At 36.3% G+C, this 25,042-nt stretch overlaps 1 pseudogene; it reads right to left on the minus strand.

Annotated features, from left to right (window-relative positions):
- Window positions 1–20,600, minus strand: part of LOC109089636 — a 73,193-nt pseudogene extending 52,593 nt beyond the window's left edge.
- Window positions 20,601–25,042: the final 4,442 nt, after the last annotated feature.

Below are 25,042 nucleotides of genomic sequence, written 5' to 3' on the forward strand. Positions count from 1 at the left end.
AGCTCCTTGCAGGGGAAAAGAACGGGCCTGCATCCAAAGTTGTCTGCTTTTTCTAAAAGATATAGATGTTAGGCTGCTGATGCTGGACTGAGTTACAGCACTAGTAAATTAACACGGATTATAAAGCTATATATCATCTGCTTTTAAAAAGCTGACTAGTTGTTAAATTAGTTTTTACCTCTCTGTATTAATTCGCTGATTTCTCCATTGGTTTTGCTCTGGCTTCTTCTACGATACGTGAAGCTACATTTTCCATTCACTGTTGTGGTGTAGTTCTCAATACCCCAAGCAGCCGTTACAGTGATTTATCATCATGTTACAATCAGGAGTTCTTTAACAGCCGAGAGACATAACTTCACTTTTCCAGGTATTCCAGAGTTAGCTGTGGAGGGAGAAACTAGGCTTTCCCAGCAAGCATGCAGGAGTCATTAAAGAAAAATATATTTCCACTCCACTCAAAAGTGGGCTCAGACTCTGTGGCAGGGGGAAAAATAGTTTCCACCGTGAGCTCATTGGTTATTCTATGAAATATTATTGGAAAACATTGACGCACTGAAAAAGCTTCATATCAAAAACCAGACAAACCGCACTGTTTCAATTTGGGATTAGCAGAAGAGTTAAATCCCTCTAGATCACACTTGTGATTCACAATAGATTCCATAAGGACAGTTTGTTCAGACCTGCAGCTCTAATAAAACGTTCTGTACCACAATTAATAGGCTGAATAATAGGGATGGACATTTAAATGTTTAATAATATTTTTTTTTTAATTGATAACTTAAACTTATAAAAAAATAACATTAGTATGACAAATGTGAATACATATGTGTAAATATATGGAGACCTTCCCTCATTTTGCCATCAAGTATCCACAGCGCCACCTAATGCATTTATTTGTAACACTGATATTTAGATAAGACATTTATTGGAAAAGTATATACTTCGGGTCTTTCTGGATACGAGGCAAAAGCACCAAAGGAAATCAATTTCAAGAGCTTGAACAGTGTTTTTACTAGAAAACTACTTGCTGCAGAACAAAAACCCAGCTAGGCGATTACTCTTATATATCCCTACTAAACACTGATGGATAATTCAGATATTTGGCAATGTTCTTGAATCCAGGCCTAAGAAAGCCCCAGACAGGAGCTGTGGGTGTAGACAGTATATAATCCATTAATACATCATCACACAACCACACACACAGACACACACAACACACTCATCTGGGTCAGATCCAGACACGTACTGACCTCTTCCTCAGGTTCCTGGGCCTGTGGTGTCTCTTGATGGGGTGTTTCACAGTCAGGGCTGTAGTGTTCACAGTAGTCATATGCTGCACGAGCGTCTGCCACCAAAAGAAGCTGCTGGATGTCTCCCTGAATGACATTACAGAGACATTTATCAGAAATATACTGGATGTCTATACATAAAAATGATATATGCCATTTCTAGACAGACAGACAGACAGACAGACAGACAGACAGATAGACAGATAGATAGATAGATAGATAGATAGCTCTGTGTCCCATTCAAAAAGCACTGTTTTGCTCCACAGTGAGTCACATTTCACAGAGCGTCCTACGTTAACGACTGAGGAATGGCAAGAAAAATAACCAGCACCCGTGCTGATGTGAAATATCTGAGGCCGTCTGTTTTTCATAAAAATTTCGGGAAAGGAAATAAGATCCCTTCTCCCACCTCGACACAAAGGCCAAACAGCTCCGAGCACAAGCCGAACCCGAGGAATTCTTCAAGCGAGAACTGTCTGACTCTGCTGAGAATGTAAACTACTGCTAGAGAAACCGCAGAATACCTCTGCTGACCCGCGCAGACTCGGACCCCCCATGCAATACTGATATAATGCATCATAAATAGGTAAAAAGTCAAAGAAGGGCAAAGGTAAATAAACACACAGATTTCTTTGATTTGATTGGCGTGTAAAGTCGATTCAAGCGGGGTGGCCTGTGGAGGAGAATGCTAACATGCAGACGACATTAAATTACAGGGTCTACATCTGTAGGAGCTTAAGGCGCTGGAAGACATTTTATGGTACCAAAATGATGCTTCCTGCAAGCATGACCAATAAATCCTTGTACACACTGGAGAGCTCTGATATCCCTCTATATACAGCAAACATCTCACGATTAAGAACTAACACATGTTTAGGAGCTAAATGTATTTTAAATGCAACTTTATATATTTTTTTAAAAAGTTGTACGATTAATATAGGTAAGAAGAGGTGTTTTTCTCAAAAGCTGTGGCAGAAATCAAATATTTAAAGTCAGAATTTCACAGATTTTCTCATAATGTAAAATAAGTCTGCAGTTTTTTCCTAGCCTAGGGTCTTATCTCATCTAAGGCAATTGTTTTCAACCTTTATACCAAGGAATTCCAAATATCATGATTATGAGGGACTGACTTTCTAAAATATGAAGACAGCAAGATATTTTGTTTATGTATAAATATAAATTTTTATTGTGCGAGAAAAATATTAACTGCAATACTATATAAATAAAATTTTGCTTTGTATATTAATTAAATGATGTTTAAATTGTGATTTTACTAAAGCTTTTACTAAAGCGATTGGTGTATATATATATTTTATTATAGTATATAAAAATTTTATTTGTTATCTTTTAGCCATTATCGACTCTTCTATCCAAAAGATGGCAGTATAAATTTGTTAAAAAATAGTGTGGTCAATAATAATAAATAACTGAAATTTATTACATGATAACTGACTTTAGACATTCTTTGGCAAACGATTTGAAACTGTAATATTATATTCTGAATGTGTTAAATTATGGTGTTAAACATTTATTGTAACATGTTTAATGCAATAACACTAAAAAACATTTTGTAATTTTTCTATTTCAATAATAACTACTTTAGTTTAAGCTGAAGTACTAAAACAACACACTAAAACTGAAATAAAAATAAATTCAAGCTAAATAGAAATATAAAAAAACCTAAAACTAATAAAAATGACAAAACCGCATAAACTGACTCAATTTAAATTAAAATAAATGAAAACTAAAAATAAAAAAATAAAAGCCATTTCAAAATATTATAATGTATAAATATTACTAAAATAACAAAGCACTGGTGTCCCCTCAAAAAAATCGGTACATCATGACACGCTTGATACATGATCACTGATATTCAGTGACCCCATTCAAACATAGTCAGACAAACCATTCAAACACACCTGACCTAGTTCAACATTAAGTCAAAAATGTGTTGGCCCACTACTGACATCCATCTCTGGTCAAACACATCTCCCTTTTCAGCTTATTTCTAGTCTGAGTCCCATCCAATGACTCTCCATCACTGAACAGGAGTTGTTTTTCTAAGCGTCTGGCACATCTTCTTCCTCACTATTGAGAACATAGATAATATACTAGCATGGCTCTGGACTAAACACTGACTGAAACAGGGAGATATAAATTTACTTTGAATACTTGAGCATCCGTTGGGATTGCCCTGTCTTACAATGTCTGCTGAGTACTGTGTTAATTCATAACAGACACATTCTTTTCAAAGAAAAAAACTCCTTGTACAGCACAGTGAGCTAATTTCAGATTCTGGATATTAAATATTGAAAAAGAGGCCAAAAACTTCCAACAACAGATCGGTATCAAAATCCCCACCAGCTACTTGTTGTGGTTTGATTTTCTTCATGTGCGTCACAAGTCCACTCAAAATCTCTAAACTTATTAGTTACACGCTCTATTAAGTCTGTTCAGGCTTAGAATATAGAGAACATTCAAACTGGCAGGAATTGAATACAATCCAGGCTACAGATGTCAGAAGAACTGGTACTTACTGTTAATACCAAGTTAATACTTTTTTTTAAAGAAGCAATGATTTCATACTTTCAGCAGAAGCAGTACCATGTATTAACTCAATTTCAGTACCCAAGTGCTGTCTGACAGACAGACAGATACTTTCACATGGCCAGCTGTAACAGTGATAATGTTAATACATTTAATGTTGTCTATAAATGTACACGGACAGGACAAAATAAAAAATCTAAAACTGCACCATTAACTAATGCATTCTGAAAAGCTTCACCTGGTTCTCATACTCTTCCTTTAATTAGAACAGCAACCTGTGGCGTTTGACTATCCTGCTGCGATACTAATCATATTCTTTTGTGGTGTACATGTACTGGTAAAAAACGGAGGGCAGTAGGGATGGGCAGTACACTGGTAGACCCGAATAACCGGAAGAAATTTGTCAACTGATTTTGGACTACTGTCACTATTGCAATTACAAGCTCATGTGACGTTGTTGTGCTACGTGGTTACGAAAACTTTGCAAGCATTGTGGTGATTTGTGGTGCAAACAAGTGATTTTAAGCCGTTGAAATGCAATCAGCAGCGGAAGAGAACTCATTTAGCTATATGTGTGTGCTGTCTGAGAGATTGTTTCTGAGCGCTGTCAGAGAGGCGCACACACTTGGAATACAGTCCTCAAAGAGTGCGGGAGTATTGAACAGAATTTTTGTTGCTTTATAGACTTTGAATAGTTAAATACACACACATGTATGTGTCAAAATGCCCATCTTTGCAAGTATCCTCATAAATACAGTAATTAAGGTCTTTTGAAATCAAACAGCTGAGAAAGCAAACACATGTGTAACAGTATATTGGATCCGGGCAGCTCTTAAAGTGACAGCAGTCTAAATTTACAGCTGTCTTGCATTCATATTAATCAAACAACAAAAGAGAGAAAACCTCTCACTGCTCTTGACTAAATTTCATGCACAACGCTGACCCCATACGTCATGCTCCCGAAACTGCTTAGTTTACAACACTGAGCGCAAGCTAGATTAAAGTGATTATTGCGTTTTGAATATGGATTTTTTTTTTTTTTTTTTACAAAAATGCATTGATTCGCTACAGGAGGTCTTTGCTCACCCCCCAGAGCCGTGTGAGACACTTTTTCTTATGGAAGGGTGACTTTTTTTCACGTCTTTTGGACTGAAGAAATGCAACAGCCGTTGAGTGCCATGAAACCGCTTGAAAGATCAAAGACAATTTTTTATAGAACTCCGTCTGGATTCATCTAAAAGAAGAAAGTCATATACACCTAGAATGCCTCGGGGGTGAGTAAAACGCAGCCTAAGTTTCATTTTGAAAATAAATGGATTTTTTTCATTATAATACTGAGTTTAATTTAATTTGATGTTAAAATATGTTCTCTAATTTAAGTACTGTTTGTTTATGGGCAGGTTTTGGAGTCAGTCATGTCATCTTTCAGCTACAAGTGAAACGCAAGGCTGCGGTCTGAACAGCAGCCCTTCACCGGCTTTTGGAGACACACCAGCACGAGAATTAACCCTATTTTGGTAAAAAGTGATTACAGAGAATGGTTGAATACACTCAAATAAAAATGGTACTTTTTAAATATCCCTTATTTTTTTTTATATTGTAAACTCTGCTGTATTCACTCAAATAAATTCAATTTGTCTTGTATTTTGTCCATGGGTGTTCTTGCTTAATAATAAATGTTCATCTTTTGATAATTGCTGTTGCCTATAGTAATTCTGTGTGTGATTTTTAATTTCTAGCACATTTTAAGCCAGCAATATTATGGTTTTTAAACAATAGAGGACTTAAAACAACCCAGCATGGTGGGTAAAAACGTTTAACCCAACCAGCTGGGTCAAAATAACCCAGCATGTTTTCTGTCCAATATTTATCCTGAGCTGGGTTGCCAAATAACCCAAGTTGGGTTGTTTTTAACCCAGCATTTTTTAGTGTGTTACAACACCTAAAATATTTGACACATAATGTGTTTTTGTGTTAAAAAATGTAAGATGTGGGATCTAGTGCAGTGTTGTCCAAGCCAGTTCCTGGAGGCCCTCTGTCCTGCAGCGTTTAGCGCCAATCCAAATATAACAAACCCAACTGAACCAGCTTATCAAGGGGTGCGTCTCAATCAGCTCCCTAGTTTAGTCACGGCACTGATCAAGGAGTTGGTCTCAACTGCAAAATCCTTCTAGTGCACTGGAATTTTCACTCCCTGAAAATTTCCACAATGCATCACAAAAACCAGTGAGTCCTTACCAGTGCCCGGATTCCTGAACATGATATACTGAATCACAAGCTCAAATTCTATTAAGATGACTGAGATGCACCCAAGGTCCTCAGATTCACTACAACAAACTTTCAGACAAGCGTGCTGCAGCTGGCTGAAGCTGAACTCCAACCGTGATGTTAGCCCTCCAGGAGCAGGATTAGACATCCCTGTTCTAGTGAAAGTTACAGCCAGCCATATTTCAAGGTCTGGAGTCAGAAGTTATCCCTCCTGACTGTATAACCTAGATATTCAGCAAAGAGTTTTGGAAAGATTCAGAAGAAAATACAGACTGGAATAATATAATGGAAAATGCAAATTGTTTAAAAAGTGCACAAACAGCAACTGACTGTCAAATGGAGAAAAAATGGAGTATCTAATGCACCCCAGATCTTATTTCACATTTTCATGAAATACAGAGAGTCTCTTTGGCTGAAGTGGGAAAAAGCTTTGTTTTATGCACTGGTATACAGATTCCATGCACACTTTGAATAAAATTAGTGTGCTAAGGCAAAAAGAAAAAATTCAAATAATGGTTTAAGCTTCAATACACCACACCCCCGAATTGCTTGCCCCATTCCAGAGCAATACTCCAAACAGCAGCCGCTACAAAGCCTTGAAGCAGGCCTCAAATGTTACCTTATCACTCTACTGGGAGCCGTTAAACAGTAAAATATGTTTCCCAGCAGTGTGCAGGACACAGGCAGAGGCCAGTCAGGGGAGAAGAGGATACAGAGAAAGTTTTTTTTTTTTTTTTTTTTTTTTTTTTTAAAGAGAAAGAACCAAAAGCCCAAATGTGTAACAGCATACAGTTACATCTTTTAGGAAACGATAGACCAGTATGTCCACAGGTGGTCTGACGACAGTTCATTCTAGCGGGAAAAAAAAGTGTCACTGGGGTGGTACCTTTCAGGTACTAATATGTACCCTTCAGATATTAATATGGACCTTTAAGGTACTAATGTGGACCCTTTAGGTACTAAGTTGTCAGCTTTTGTACCTTCTTTTTTTTTGAGAGAGAGAGTTTAGGAAGAATGAGTCCAGTTATACATCAAACAATTAAACACAGAATAACTTGAGATGGATGCTCTGTTCAAAAGTGAGGCAAACTAAACCATAACCAATCATTTTCCAAAATTGTAAATAAAACACAGATTAATGGACAAAACTACTATTTCAGTCATTTTACTTAAAAATTTCATTTTCAATTTCAAAGTCAATGCATTACTTGCAGTTTCATTGCGATTATTTGTGAAATTTAATAGCAACTGTGAAATTGTCAAAGCAAATTCTACACCAAATTTATATTCTTAAAAAATAGAAATGTTAATGTATTTTTAACAGCATGTCACATTATTTTACAGAAGCTAAAATTATGATAATAATGAATTTCAATAAATTATTTTAAAGCTATTAGCTTAGCATAGCTCTAACTGATCATAAAGAGCTATTTTGACTAGCTATATACAGCATATGTTGTACGTTGTTTCTAACTTGCATGCTTATTTGTTTTTTCCATTGAACATAAAAAGTGATTAAAGTGTCTTCACATACAGTAGATGGAGAAGTACAAAAAAGGTAATCTCAAGCTGCATACCTTGAGCTTTTCGTTACAAAAAAACAAGCTGAACACACTATCTCTTAAACAGCTGTGAATCCTCGGCCAAGTCATAACCACACTCTGATCATATTTTCCCCTCGATCGCAGTTCCAGGTTCACACACCTGCCTAAGCAATCTCCAAAGGCTAGAAACACAGATGGTCCAACATGAGGTATGCTCCTTGTTCAGACCTAGTAACTCATCTCCAACGACACACAAACAAATCTTAAAAAAATTTCAATTTAGCCTTCTTGAACGACCAGCATACAAACTGTGTATTTATAGGTGTCTCCACAAATGCAAACAAGTATTAAGCATTGACAATCATGAAAATAATGAGCGATGCGCACCTTACATTTACATTACATATACATTTACATTACATACAAGCTGGGCAAATCCACGTTCATTATAAGCTTGAATTTGCGCAGCTTGTCAGTTAACAACGGCTCTGTGTAGTAACAGCTGCTCTATGTGAAATCACGCACCTGATGGAATTTTCCGCTGATTAGATAACCTGCTTTACTGACGAGATGCGCATTAATCATCGGCCGATATATATCGTGCACCCCTAGAATTATTCATTGACTCACTTATAAAAACAGTAATTTATCACCACCTACTGGTGTAGCAATGTAACCTGCAGAAAGAGAAACTAAAAGGTGTCCCTCAAGGATGTCATGAACAAATTGATGGAGATAAAAACTCAACCTATTTGTTATTCTGTGACAAAAAGACATTTAATTTCAATGACAAGATGATCACACTTACTAAACAATGTCTTGATCAGAGTTATTCAACTTGATTTTTCCATCCACTCAATGTCTAACACATGTCCTTGAAGGAACACTAATTTGGAATCCTTATGACATGCTGGACTTCTGGCCAGAGATCCCTAAATCCTTGCCACATCTCACAGGGCTGGCTAAGCCTGGCTACTTCCTTGGCCAAGAGTTACAAGATATGTTTCCCACTTCACAAACAGTCCTTGCAAAGAACTTTTGCAAAAGAACGTGAACGTGCATATCAGATCTCTTAAAATGATATCTTAATAGTTAGGGAAAAATGTTAAAACTTTTCTGATAAGACTGAATGACTTTACACTATAGTTCTAGTTGTCACAAGGTATGCATCCCAGTTGACTATAAGGTGGAAATAAATGTCCATTTACAAAAATTTGTTTCTCTAGTGGTGGTTTTGTGGGTTTCAAAACCTACTTAAAATTAGAGTTGTTCTGTAAATTCAGTCCTCTGAACTTAACTTACAATATCATAATATTTAGCTATAGCTGTTGGGTTAGCAAATTAAATCAGAACACAATAAAACTACACTGACTTAAATTCAGACCAGAGTCAAATATATGCTAAAGATTTTAACTGAAAAGTTGAGCTGTGTTCTCAGGACAAGGGTATTTTTCTTAAATGTCTTAAATGACATTTCTTAAGCCAAGTTGTGAATTGTTTGATACATTTGATTGGTTTATGAAACAGTTAAAACTTTGCAGAAACACCTATGATAATTTCTAAATACAGAGTGTGACAACTAACCTTATACTTTATATTCAATATTATACAGTATGTATATATCAGAGGTGTGCAGTGGTGCTCTGAAATGAGGAAGCAATGTCCTTTAATTTAATTTTTATTTTTTATTTTTTATCAAATGGAAACTCAGGTTCCAGTCACATTTTCCTGGTTAAATAAACATTACTTACACTGTCAGAAAAAAAAGAAAGAAAAAAAAACCTATTCTACGTTATATTTTTTACATTAACAATGTAATCAATATTCTATTTGTTAAAGCTAAGTATGAATCTCATCAACTTACTGTTTTTTAAGCATTTTACATTAATTCAAAAATGATAACTGAAGGCAGTAACAATTGAAACCATTTTTATTTTAGTAGTTAATAGTTAGTAGTCAGTAGTAAATTTCACCAAGCTGATTACTCATCAGGCCATTTTAAGTCTTATTTTGACAAAGTAGTTATATCTAAGTATCTAACTCACTGCACACTTTGGAGGTCTGTTAAAACTCAATGGACTCAGGGGAGGCAAGACATACGCATGCTCCCACTGTAACTTTTCCTGCTAGTGTTGCTGTTGGACAGTTTTTCTTTCAGAAAATTAGTAATATTAGTGTTATATTTTAAAATATTTAAAAAAATTATTTTCGTACTACACATTTTTGTTATCCAAAATTTTGAGGAGACACTGCTTCCATTGCCAAAGAGCTGAGCAAAAAACAAGGGTGTATTAATGACGCTGCTGCCAGTCATTAATGTTAATCAAAGAACAAAAGAAAAGAAAATCCCTCGCTAACCTTGAAATAACCACTTTAACAACAGTCAATATATAATTTACCTGTTCTGTTATTCGGCACTGACTACTGTAATGGCAACGTGCATCACTGTGCGATTATTTTGGAGATGCGTTCCAAGATAATTTATCCTTGTAAAGGCCTATTCTATTTTGATCTGCGGTTTAATAAAAGTTAAATAGAAAAAAAAGACAAATAGTACCACTGCATGTGCTTCTGAATATTAGTTTAAACAAACTGTATAATGATGAAAAACCACAAACAGGAGTTAAAATTAAAATACACAAACAGGAGTTAAACTTAAAATACACAAATTCCTTCACAGCCTATTTATACAGGGCACACAGTGCGCTATTTCTACAGATTTTTTAAACAGTGTATGCAGTATAATTATGTTTAATTAAGTTGAGATATAGCACTATAAATTCTTAATTCATTTGCAACAAAACTATAATGTTTTGTTGCAAATGGATGAAGACAGACCTATATCTCAGCTTGCAACTGAAACTGGTGTGTGTTTATGGCACATGTCAGCAATGTTGTCTCAGCGGGGGCAGGGCATCGTGGAGGTGGGGCTTAGGTAGACGATATTATCGGATATTGCGAGATATATATTTATATATATAAACACACACCTAAGTGAGTGAATTTGCTAAGGTACTAATTTCCTCTTGGAATTATCACAGCGGTCATCAGAATTCCTTCCCTGGGCTGTTAAATATGAATGTATTTCTTGTCTGGCTGCCCTGGTGTGTAGGTTGTAACCTTGTGTTCTCTTCCAAAACACACACATATACAAATAAACACAACTTCAATGTTATTCAGCATAAGCATCTGCAAATACTCTCTCCATCTAGAGGAAAGGTTAGAACATAAACTAAAAAGCCACAAAAGTCATTTCCGCAGAACACCTACAGGTGTTTTGGGTTATAAACCTGGGGGTTATAAAACTTCCTAACTTATATTTCTATGATTAACATGGACTCATTTACCCATTTAAGCAATCTATCTGCATATAGGCAAAAAAATCATTTACAATTTGCTTTACACAAACTTTTTATGTTCAACATAAAAACAAAGCAAAAACCACAAGAAGTTCATTTCACAGTGCTTAAACCTATTAGCAAAGCTTTTGACAGCTGCTTTCATCTTAATCAGCTCTCTTGATTGAAACATCTGTGTTTACCACTGGGCAGCAAAATCTGACATCGTTTCCAACATTGCGAGCAACCGTACAGTGGGTGGAAGAATTCAGAGATGAGATGCTAAGCAATTGCTGAAAATGAGCCCATTAACTATGGCAGATTTACCTCTCAGGCTATATATTTTGCAGGCTCATCATAACCCTATGACTAACACTTGGGCTAGCAGAGAAGAGGAAGAAATGGGATAAGAATTTCAAAAGATTCCTGTGCTGTACAACATCTCTAACCTGAGGCGAAAATTTAGCATGCTGTTCTTATTAGACAACATTCCTTCAGCTCACATCAAAGACAGACTCAATCGAGCGTGCAGAATTACACAGGATTGCTGCGTTGCTTCGTACAGCAAAGATAAATGTGAATGGAATCCTTCAAACTTTAGAAAATTTTGCTTAGTATGCAGCTTACAATACTGTACTTCCACTGAGTAGTATCTTCATGCAGATGGTTAAACTACTGCTGTTTTATTGCTCGGGAGAATTTAGTTGCTTTTTCGTAGCAAGTAAAAATTTGGCCCCAATTTGGCCTTTTCTTTCAAAAGGGGAATAAAAACTGTTAATTTAAAAGCAAACAACCACAAATAGCCCAATTCTCTCAAAAGTCACAGCAGGTCAACAAATTTATAAGCAATTCCCACTGGCCTCAACAGCATTCCATATAGGATAAAATGTGCCAAATATGTAGAGTAGTTTAATTGTTAAGATATTGACTGGAATGCTCTGTTCAAAAACTCTAACAAGTATTCAGTATCTTTTGGTGACTAATGGGCAAATAAAACCCACTGACATGCCCTATTATTTGTAAGTGAAATGAAAGACTCTTGACAAACATTATCTGACTGAGCAGTAAATCAAATCATTTGCCAGTTTTCCTGCATAGCATCATTCGTATGGCCTCGACACACACACACACACACACACACACACACACACTAAAACAAGTGTGAGTATTCTTTGTGGCCAAATTTAAGTAAGCACTAGTGACTTAACAGTTCCCAGAAAAAAAGGTACAAAATCTGTCACTGGGGTGGTACTTTCAAGAGACACTAATATGTACACATTTGGTATTAATATGCATCCTTTAAGGGTAACAATGTATCTTCTCAAAGGGTATTGTGTAAAGTGACACCTCTTGTATCATTTTTTCTGAGAGTGTATCATTGGCCTACTAACATTGTTGTATAAATCATAAGTGGAATGGACTGTATCCACCAGGGTTTTTGGAAAACAGCTTTGCTTGCCTCAAAAACTTCCTCGTCCAGGATTCTGGTCCCAAAGACAGTGATGCCATCGGTGTTAATGATTGCATGGTCACTTCTGCTGAGTGGTTTAGAGATCTTCTTCTTACAGTCCACAATCATTGTGACGGTCTTCTTTTCGATGCTAATAGCCACACGGTGCCACCTATCGTTTGGGAGGAAATTGTATGGGAAAGACAACAGAGAAGAACCATGAAGTTTGTGAGAATGATATATGTTTACTTTCCCTTGCATAATCAAAACTCATACAGTGAGAAAAACAACTGCCTTGTATTGGTACAGGATGTTCCTAAATGAAATAATTTAAATGGAACAGACAAACAGCATTCTCTCTCAAAACCATTTGCATTTCAAAAGGCATTTTACTGAGCTCCACCTCTCATATTGAATCAATTATAAAAATTTCACAAGCTGGTTTTTGTTTAACACCATGTTTTTTCAAATAATAAAAAAAAAAAAAAAAAAAAAAAAAAAAAACGTTTTTCATTACATGAATTGTGAGAATACACATTTATAACATTTAAACCTCAATGTGGCTAATCAAAAGCACAGTAGCTTTCTGCCGTTCTCGTTTCTTATAAAGTAAATGTTTGCTTTGCTAAATTGGTTACATATGGCTGTACATTCACAGTTTTCCTAATTTAATTATTTCTATATAGATAAATAAATGAATAAGCAGATAAGCTGGTCACTAGGAAAAATTTATAAGCAAATTGCATAACTTATCCAAACACTTTCAATGGCCAGTTGATGAAACTGTACTACAGCTTGTTCAAAACACACACACAAACACACACACAAAGATGTTAAGGCCCATTAAAATAAGATTACTTCTGAAATTGATGTATTGTATTGTACTACTTCAGACATTCAATCTGTTTAGACCAAAAACATTCACAAAGATAAAAAAATATACAAATAACGTCAACTTGCTTTCCATCTGCAAGGTTAATGGCACGGAAAAGGGGGTAATCCTCAGGAGCGGGCTTCCCATGCTGATCCTCATACAGGAAGACCGGCGCACGGCCCACCTCCACACCCAGCTGCTGGATGCCCTGCTCGTTGTACACCGACAAAAGGAAGGACTGTACTCCCGCCTTTGGTTTGATCGTCATAAGGATGGAGAAATCCTGAGGGAATACTCCTCCTGAAGACACAGGAAAGGCATTGTGGGTTAAACATCAGCTGTTATTGATGATTCATTTGCTTGTCTTCCTTTCCATGATGTTGATGAGCTACAATACTACAGAAGGTCGGACAATACTGTGATCTAAACAGCCTTGTAATATGCAGTAGCCCTTTTACAACAGCCCAGTAGTCCCCACATCATTTTTTAGGGGATGGTTTAATGAAGTATGAAACGGTTTGTCTTTTCTGTTGCCACATTAACTTTACAAGGTGTCAGATGACATAACAGATTTACAATTAAATGGGTTGTATGAGCACTGGAGTGGAACTAAAGCTCAAACTGTCTGTCTCTGAAGTGCTGTTCACTTTTCCAACCTTGAAGGAGATTTTTTTTTTCTGCTAACAAACCATTTTCCTAAAATTTTCAGTCCTTAAATCATAAGGTTTGGAGCAGATTTTATTTTAGCCAAAAATCACAGAAAACAAATGGTTAATTTAATCTCCTGCTATTTTGTGCTTCAGTTACCCTTTGCAGTCTGGCCAATTTGGAAGATACCCAACACACACAGAACAGAAGGTCCAAGTTAATGGGACTAAACTAGTAAATGCAAATGATGTTGTTGTTATAGACAGAGCAAATAATTAGAGAGTTCAACATCCCATTCGTAAAAACTATACTCAAAACTGTGCTAACCATGGATTTGCAGGAGACATATGACACACTGGTTTTGTGAATATTTAGCATTACTATGACAAATAGCCCTTATTTCAAACAATATGTAATAGTTCATCATGTGTGATGCCACAAACATCATATTAGTTTATGTTACAGGACTAACAGCAGCAACAGTTAACAGCAGTGTGGAACTTTCTAAGTCTTTGTTTAGCTAGTCATGGATGAAATAGTACGAAACGCTCTGGTCAAAAGCTACCAACCCAGGCTATGTGCAAGTAAGTTTATTTCAGCTGGAACTGCAGTGAATTGTATGTATAGATACATTTTTGGAGTTTTGCTAAAATGTGGGAAGAGGCACGTTTTTCCAATGAGCCTATGTAGGTCAAAACAGAAGCCAAAGAGCTTTCTTTCTTTCTTAATGGACTCTTTCTTGAAACAATAAACATGGCTTTAATTCCTTCATCAAGGTCTGGGCATCAGACTTCTAGCACTGTAAACAGTCCAAATGCATTTAACTGAGACGGTCAAGCTACATTATGTACTTCCTGTTGGATGCATTTCAAAGAGAAGAAAGAAACAACTTAAAATGTCACTTTTCAAGAGAAAACCAATTACACAACATTTATAGGTGATTTACAGCCTTGCCCAAGCAGAACATTTGCTGTATTTAAGAGTAAGTAGGGATGAGGGTGCATACATTAGCTCAATTTACATACCTGGGAAGAGCTGCTTGGTTGGAGTGCTGAGTTGAGCCTGTTTGTCCACTCGGTAGGCCACATCTGGTTTGGATCCTCTCCGGATGGTACAGAAACCTTGTGTTTTCTTCACTCCTTCTGGTGAACTTTTAAAGTCTAAGACCTTGAGCACATCCACGGGTTCAGCTGTGAAGCAGAACATCGGTTGCTATGATCAAAGCGTTTGTCATTTTTATAATTTCATCGGTAAGCAAACTTTTTTAGCTTCAATAGCTTTGCTACATCAAATCAAAACATTTGTTCAGTTATTTCCATTCATACATTCATTCCATTAACTAAAGACAATAATTCTGTTAGCAAGCAGATAGATTAGAAATGAGGAAAAGTCTATGAGGGGAAAATCAAGCAGCAATATCCAAAGATACCTTTCATTTGTCATATAGATGAAAACAGTAATGAAACTACAGTTGTCTGAAAAAAAAAAAAACTTAATAAATGTCCAGTTATTTAATCTTCACAATTGCTTCCAAGTACAGTTGGGTTATTATGTAATTTTATTGCACTATCCAAGTTTAAAAAACAAGAAGTCAGTATTGTTAACCTCAATTAGACCGCTTTCTCTTATGCAACAGGGCTTATTTGTTCTTATCCTGCCTTGAATGGTGTAGAGTGAGTATATCTACAGTCAATTATTGTTCAGCAAGTGAGAACATTTATGGGCCACATCTTGCCAATTGTTGATATGGACATGGAGAAACAAATTCCCATGAAATCCCCCTCGTTGGTGCCACACTGTGTCATTTCGCAACAACCTTAACTCTGACTGGTTTTATTGTACCTTATTGCATGCCATTGCATGTGTGCTGTGACCATCCAATGAAGCAAATGTACTTTTACAAGGAACCCGAGCAGCATAGCATTAAAGATCTGAAGAAATCTCCAGTAGGGATAACGGACCCCCCTACATGCAGATCCATCTACAAAGCCAAACATTCCAGGAGTTAAAGTCACTGGTGCTGGTCACTACCCTTCTACTGTTATGACAGCTCAGCATGACCAAGACTTTACAAGACGCTCAGCTCCACCAATATGTCAGGTACTACACTTCATCATGTTGCCAATGTCATATATGAAAGGTTCTTGTTTCACTCAGCCTGACCCCACAAATGGCTAATTTCTAATGACCCTTAACAAATCTATGCTAATGCTTAAACAGGCTGAGAGATTTATGATATGATTAATATGGCAATTTAGAGGCTGGTACTGTAAAGTGGACTCTGAGCAGCACTGTAATGTCACACTGATTTATTGCTCTGCTCTACTCTTTTAGGCTTCGTCTTTGATGCCGTGAAAAGGAAAAGTTCCGGCCTCACTTGAGACTGATGAATGAGGATGTACGCAAGTTCAGGGAGATAAGAGTTTTAGCGGGGTAACTTACATCCATCACTATCTGTACACAACTTTGTGTCCTTTAGACGCATCTGTTTGTCATCACCACTGCGAATGTTGTGGTTAAGGATGCCTTGAGTTGTGTGAAGTCTCTGATTCTCAGGAGGTTTAAGGGAATAGGAACAGAGGCTGAATGGATGACTAGCACATAAATACTCCTATTCTGACTCCCCCGCTACCAGAGACTACAAAAACTTTTGAGTCAGGTCAAATGGACATATTTGTCTGCTGGTCAGGCTGCAGACAGGAAGTATCCCTTTCAAAGGCCTAAAAACAATAAACCATATAAACAGAATGACTAGTCGCTAAGACTCATTACTCTCTCTCTCAGGACTCAGTGTTGGATCCAAACCAGGCATTTATTTTCATATGCTTTGACATCACAAAAAGGCTCATTTTCCACCCTGTCCCACTCAACGAAGGCTGGGAAAGCACTTTAGAAGAATTATACTGAAGTCTTTTGATCAGCCCTTTAACACTGTGCTTAAGGAACAATAAAACCAGCAGAACCTTTATAAAATATGATGAGCTGCATTTGTTAAAAATAGACTGTGGGGAAAAGTCACTCAGACGCCTGGTCATCACAATTGCACTGAATTATATTTTAAAGTCAAGAGCAGAAAAAAAAAGAAAAAAAAACTGAGAGTTCTTATTTTGCTACAGTAGTTCATGTAAAAATAAATCAATTTGACTTAATTATTATTATTTTTTTGTAACCATATGGTAAGAGCATGAAGGAAGTGCTGATCCGGTAGTTCCTGTTCCACATATGTGGCCAGGAGTTGAAGGGTGGTGCTTTTTTAGGGTTAGTGCACATGCTGAACACATTATGGTGTCGGCATGATACAGCCTGCAGATAACTTTGACTCAGTGTACCACCAACCAAGTCCTAATGTACTGAAAGCACAGATTTATTGTTATTCTACTCTGGGACTAAGAAATAGGGACTATGTTTAAGAGCAAATGATGTGCAAAAGCTTGGGGTCAGTAAATTTCATTAAAGATAAATATTAAAATTAGAATTTATAAAAAATATATGTTACAAAGTACTTCTATTTCAAATAAATGTTGTTCTTTCTGTTGACTAAAGAATCCTGAGCATTTTTTAAGACATAAGAGAAGTGATAAATGATTTGGTTTCTGAAAATGCTTTGCCATCACAGGAATAAATTAACATTTAAAATAAAACATGATATATATAAAATAAATAAATAAATAAGTAAATAACATGAACAATTCTTACTGACCGCAAACTTTTGAACAATAGTGTTATGTTTAGAGTAATCTGTATTGCCCAGAACAATTTTCCCTTAAGAGGGACAAATGAACATTATACAGTATTATACAGTATACATTTTTGTATAGTGTATAAATCATTTTGCGGATTTTTTAAATGTTACCAAAAATCTGCAGTATTTGCCTAGAACAGCTTCATTTTCTTGATAACATTAACAGCTTCACACAATAAAGCCCAGTGTGTCTACATCCGTGTGCACGTTTGTGAGCTTGATGCGGTGAGGTCTTAATGTAGTTTTGTCAAATCAGTCTGTTGAGAGTTTCCATTCAGCGTAACCCCCACTGACAAAACAAAGAGCAGCCCTCTGCATTGTCATTCTAAATGAGATGCAAAAACAGAATAAAAGGCACCCAAACTCTTAAAGGAGAGGGTAATAATCTGTAACTCTTAGGAGTCTCTTCCAAAATCCAGTGCTACTGTTTTTTTCCTTTCTAAACACTAAACTAAAGGTCTCTTTGTGCTCTTTAGAATGCCTCTCAGCATTACTGCATACCTAAAGGCCTCATATATTCCAGATGTGGAGAACTGGCAGGAACAGGACCCCCCTCTCACAGAAGCTTTTAAAAAAAGATCAGCATCCAAAATCCATTAAAGCAGCAAATAAGCACATTGATCATAATGCATATCCACAATTAAAAGCACTGGATACATTTTTTCCTTCTTTGTATTTTCCAGATATTCTCTCTGGGAGAGCCAGTGTCATGGGTAATGTCATGGTAGATTTTTCACAATAAAATATGGTAAAAGTATTGAGCAGAAAAGAATTTATCATCTGCGTAATTCAGCCACTAATATGACTTCAAACCTTGAAGAAATCTGGCAGAAATGTCAATGCCGTCAAATTCACAAGAGACGCAATATCAATTGGTCAGGAAAGAAAAATCTTAACATTCAAACTGATCCAACAAGCAATAAAATCCAAGTACATGACATTAGCCCTATCCATTCTATGACGTAAAAAAAAACTGCAAAAAAAAAAAAAGGCCCTTGTATACTCATTGGTTGAATCATTGAATATCCAAGAAGGTGGGTCCAATATCTCATGTGAACTGCTGTAAGAGATATTTTATATAGATTTCAATTCAATCCAAAAACAAGAGCCAAAAGGTAGCTTTCATGCATGGAATTTATTTGTGGTCAAGATTCGTATTAAACCAAAAATGTGGAAACTCACTTTCAAAATATCCCCACCTCCCAATTGGCCTAGAGAAGTGCAATGTGGTGAAGACATTATCAGGCAGCCATTTTAAAGGGGTATGTTATATATCTGAAATGGCCATCAGAACAGCAACAAAGGAATATACTCTTTCTCATTTTACAGAGTAATTATTATATTTTGTATTAGCTTAAAGAAGGAGAGACCAGGCTATATGAAAGCTTACTAGAAAGACAGTACACACAAACACACACACACACACACAAAAAACTATTTGTGATCCTCATACAGGTGAGTCAGAAAGAAGATGCCCTAATTTTGCCTTTTACTTAGAGTAGCCTGTACAGGAAGACTAAATGTATAAATGATGGATAGGGCCACTTTAAAACACTCAAGTGTCCACGTTTAAAGGTAGACAATGTGCCCAAGTCAGAAAGCACTTCTATAGCTTTCTGACAGTTGATGGGTCTTTAGTGTGGACTGGGATAGTGTGGAGAAATGGTATCTCTCTCTGTCTGAGCAATACAATTTCCTAAACTGATTCTGGGCACTCGAGTGCCTCACTGGTGTGTGCAGGGTAGTGCAGGTACCATGAATGCTGCCTCATCAACAGGTCAAATATAACAGGCATGAACCTTACTGCTATTTATTGAACCACTCTGTTTTAGGAAATAGCCAATTGTTTTGTATATGTAAACCTTTGAAGATCAGGGTCACCGGTGATATTGTAACTGGTATTTAAAATGTATTTACACAAATATAATCTTTCCATATATTTAATTTAACAACATTTAATCCAACTCTGATGAAGCTACTTGTAACAGCACACTTTAAAAGAGCCTACTGTCTTGGTAGACTCTTCCGATCTAAATTTCAAAGGCAGCATCTTGTAGCTATTAGACACGAATACATCTATAAATAATATAATCATATAGGCCTATTTTCAAATCGCTGGGTACGTCGATATTGAAACAATGGCATTATTAACAGCCAGAACATACGCCACTGATATCGCTTAGTCAAAGCTTTTTCTCATCAAGCAGCATTTTGGCCATTATTATTAAATATAATTTAAAATAGTCGTTATCGAGATTGAGGTTTAGAAATGCCTTGTAGTTCGTAACGAGCCTATAATGGCCATAAATGCTGTCTAGGTAGGAAGCTCACTAGGTTTTGAGATGCAGCCAATAAATTTTACATTATATACATGCTAATTTTATAATATTCTGACAGTGAAATTCACTACACATTTTAAGTATTATATATAACTATATACAGGTTTATACTGAAGGCTGGAATCACTGGAAGGTTCGTGACGATGCTCCTCAACCTTTTCCTTACCTGCTCTCACATGTGTTGCCTGTAGGACAAAAGTCAGACTGAAGATTGCACTTAAAGCGGAGTTCCTGAGCCAGTTTTTCGTTTTCCATCTCGTGGACCACCTTTCCTTATCCTTATCCATGACCGGCGCCCTCAACTGTGTCTTATTTTCAAATTCGTTCCTTTTCCACAATCCAGATTATTTTTATTTATTTCTGCACTGCCATGAGCGAAAAAAAAAATCAATTGGTTCTCGTCGTGAACAAACTCCTCAGTCCCTCCGCCCAGTAGCCTCTCAGACTGAAGGTAAACGGGCTCTCGTGAAAAAAAAAAAAGAAAACCGGTTTGTTCCCTGAAGAGCTCAAGTCTTTTGGAGGGTTGGACGTGTGGACTGAACCTGACCCGTGAGGAAAAAGAAATGAACACGGGGAAATCACTAGTCTTGGAAAGATCCGCCCATTATTTTTATGAGAGCTTCAAAAGTTTGACACCGTTCCCCCGAAAACTCAGAGCAAAGGTGTATCTACTCTGAGGGATCATACAACACCGGGATGATGCTGGAACACCGGTTTACCGGAGGAGAGACTCACATAACCCGGATTATCAGACTGCATCCTAAATGAGTGATATAGGATTTTTTTTCGGCATATTTTGTTGAAAATTTGGAAACACTTTTGAGTGGAAATAGCTGGAATGACACTGAAATTAAATTGGTGTGATGGCACACACAAGTACTATAGTCAAACCAAGCAGAATTTAGCTCAGAAAAATGTTCTTTTAAAGAAGCAAACCAAATGTTGGCCTGAAGTAGCCCATTTAAAATTCCGCAAGAAGCAATGATAGCCAGAAAAGATACCATCCACATGAATGAGAACTACAGATGAGACTTCTTGGCAAAGTCAGAATTCTTTCCAGAAACCTTCTTGAAAGAGTCCACTTATGGGATTGCTGTACCACAGACGTCTGAAAATAATTACTCTTTAAAAATCTTGGGGCAGGTGGCAGCTGTATAAATCCAGGCGTCAGTCCACAGTATAATGTTTAGATGCATAATTGACAGCATAACAGCGGTAATTGTCACTGAAATTCAGAACACATTAACCGTCATTATGCGTTATCCCGCAATAAATTGAGGCCATGCAGATTCTTTCAGAGAACGCAGAGGGAAACAATAAAAGAACTGAAACAAAGAAACTGTTTCACATGTATCTTCTTTCAAAATGTTGTAAAAAAACGAGAAGCTATTCAGTCACAGATGGGACAGGTTTAGGGTTCAAACACTTATTTTACTTTAAGAAAATATGCTTAGTGGGCAAAATTCCAGATTATTAAAGGAGAAATGTAACATTACATAATTTGCCTCTACAGTGAATGGGTACCGTCAGTGTGAGAGTTTGAACAAAGTATCTCAATAATCAAGAAGTAATCTACACAACTTCAGTCTAGCAATTAATGTCTTGTGAAGCAAAAAGCAATGCGTTTGAATTAAAATGCAGTTCTAAAGAAATATGTCTGTGGATTTTGATGTGAGAGAACAACAGATTTTTTTTGTTTTGTTTTGTTTTTGGAAGCATTATTGAATTCTACTTTGGACAGAAGTGACAGTCAAAATGACTTGATTTTTTTGTTTTTCTTGCTTCTTTTCACTTCACAAGACATTAATTAATGGACTGGAGTCTTGTAGATTACTTGTGAATTTTTTATTATTTATTTATTTTTTTATCAGCTTTTTGGACTCTCATTCTGATGGCACCCATTAACTGCAGAGCATTCATTGTTGAGCAAGTGCTGTAATGCTTATTTTCAAACTCATCTGGAAAATTTCTTTTTTGAGTGTCATTTTTTTTTTTAAGTTTAATACTTAAAAACCAAGGAAAAAGTAATACATGTATCAAGCTTTAAAACATTCCTGCTTGTATAAAGTAATGAGAGTGGGAACATGGAAAGATTTCCATGTGTCAGATAGATAAAACTACCTTATGCAGTCAGCATTCATTTCGTTTTCCACAAAGTACACAATAGGGGTTTGAGAAACCACTGCCAGAACATTCTGAATGGTTTCATCTTTGTCTATTGAACATTTGTTAATGCTAATTATGCAAATTCTTAGTGTACCATTTTCTACTTTTTTCCTTTTCATTCACATTTCCCTGAATTAAAAATCTTTTTGGCATACTCAAATCACAAACATACACTGACTCCTTAACTGGGACAGACAGAAAAGTTCAAAAGCAAAAAGATGAAATATAAAGACACACAGCTCTAAATGTTTTTATAGTTGTCTTTATTCTGTTTGGAACATACAATTTACAGCATGATCCATATTGGCATTGTTCATTTATCTATAAACCATATGATTAAGCAATCAGTGCACATACATCCAAGTTATACCCTGCATAGTATAATTATTCTATAACTGAGCCATTCTAAGTGAATGACCTTCACTTTTGTTGTTTTTAGACATCCCGAAGCTTTCAATTAGTTTGACTGGTTTAATTTATAGTTCAAATTTAACTCAAAAGAAGTACTCGCTCACGCCAGACATTTTAGATGTTTGCTCTTCAAAAGCAGCTGAAATGAATCTAGACTGTATGTTGATTGACTAGAAGTTTTGAGGCATGACTCCTACTGCTACTCTCATCTTGGCCTGCTTTTGCTCCTCCAGACCTTTTGATTTTGGTCAGATCTTGACCTCAAAGTTTCTTGTTCTAGGTCACTGCTTACATCTTGGCTTTTGAGGTTTTGTCTTGACATCTGTCTTGGCCCGACATGAGACCGCAGTTTCATCCTATGCTAAATGGTAGCATTACGACATGCTGCTGGTTGAGAGAGATCAACAGGGTTAATACAGTCAGACTTACCGTTATCTGACATTAGCTGTTGCTGTGAGGGTAGGCTGAACTTACAGTAAAAGTGTGTGGTTGGTTATGGAAGACTGACCTAACCACAAGACTTTGGAATGTGTTCCAGTCTAAGCAAGAATTTCAGTGCTGAAGAATAACCAGCTGCTTAATACAATCTTTATATTTATTTATTTAAAAGTGGTCAAATTTATTTGGTTGTGTGATTGCAGCAATGTCCTAGGGAATAGTGTATTCATACTATATGAACTCATAGTTTTCCATTTTAAAGTAATTCACTGTATGGTACAGTTTTATAATTATGGCAAAGTTTTGACCATTGAAATGACTGTACATACTGTATGTGCCTCTACTAAGCCTTCAATGCATATCTTCAAAAAATGTTATAAAATTGTACAGTAGTTTTTCATGAATGAATCGGTCACAATTACTTTTGGGTCCAATTATCTCCATTAAAGGGGTCATATGATGTTGCTAAAAAGAACATTATTTTGTATATTTGGTGTAATGAAATGTGTTTATGCGGTGTCCCCAGTGGGGACTTAATTACTGATTATAATGACTTATACTGTCTTTTTACGCATTGTGTTGCATAACAAGCGCCAAACAAGCGCTAGCTACTCTACACTGCTTAAAACTCGCATTTGAATAATCAGTGGCACATTCTTTAAATATAAAAAATGTACTTACAGGCTGTGAGTCAGAAGCACATTTGGAACTGCCTCACTTTATAGAACAGCCTTTGAGCACAGACCCATTGCTGGCTACTCTGCAGGTTCAGGAAAAAGTCCTCCATAAAATGCATCACACAGCGTCATACACTGCGGGTTTCAGTGAGGAACGGCCGGCGGACTTATGCTTTCTTTCTTTGCGTGAACATTTTGGCGGTTTTATGCAAATCTTCCCACACAGGGATATAGACATGTGGGGGCATTTTAAACAAGGTGTTTTAGGAGGGTGTGGACAAGTCTTAACTTTTATAAAGAATATCTCTTTGGATTTGAGACTTTAGTTTTTGCAACTTTACAGATCTTCTTTATGCACCAAGAGCTTGTAACACTCTAAAGAGGAAGGAAAAATTTAAATTGCATCATATGACCCCTTTAAGTGAATGAATCAGGACATTATAACACTTAAAAAGGACGAAGGTTTCTGAACTAATCGTTTTAGTTAACTGATTAAAAAGATTTGAGTCAAGTTATGAATTTAAATACCCACCACAGATAAACTGAATCTTATAGTCACAATGGAAGCTTATCAACTGATTGCAGTCTGTCTCCATGGTAAGATTTGAAATTAATGAGCACACTTGAAACATACAGTAGTAAAAAACAGTAAGAATGAAAGATATTACACAAATTTTACAGAAACCAAGACCCTTGTTTTCAATGATAAAGCCTCTAATCTTTTATTTTATTTTTCTGTGGTTTACCCTTTTCCACTTCATGCGATTCAATTACTTAAAATGGTCACATGTAGTTTTAATCAGTGACTCTATTAAATGGAGCTTCAAAGAACACGTTGCTGTACTGTGCTGTCTCAGAAGTTGCTCTTAAAGAACAAACTGCTATAGAATTTTTTTTTTTCTTTTTACCATAATCCTACAAGTGAGTGATTCTGATATAAGTTTCTCTACATGTTCTTTATTAGCAGGGATTTCACTGAGGTTTAATGTAGCGATGTCATCAGTGCTCTGAAGCCTTTTGTTTTGAATACTTTCCCTTTGAAATCCATACAATAGTGCTGCTGTCCTTATTATGATTTGCAGCTCAGAAATACAGCATAGTGTACAAACAATCGCCCTATAAATCTTACTTTCTAGGCTGATGAGAAATGAAAAGCATGACAAAATATTCAGTGAGAAAATAGCTTACGATAAATCAGTTCGAACTGTATAATTAGCGCCAGCTTCTCTGCATGTGTTCACAGCACGTCTGTACATTAATTACAGCAGAGCCTATTCCCAGAGCTATTCATTTTAAAATGATCACACAACT

Source organism: Cyprinus carpio, chromosome B2 (genome assembly GCF_018340385.1).
Source record: "Cyprinus carpio isolate SPL01 chromosome B2, ASM1834038v1, whole genome shotgun sequence".
NCBI classification, from domain to species: Eukaryota; Metazoa; Chordata; class Actinopteri; order Cypriniformes; family Cyprinidae; genus Cyprinus; species Cyprinus carpio.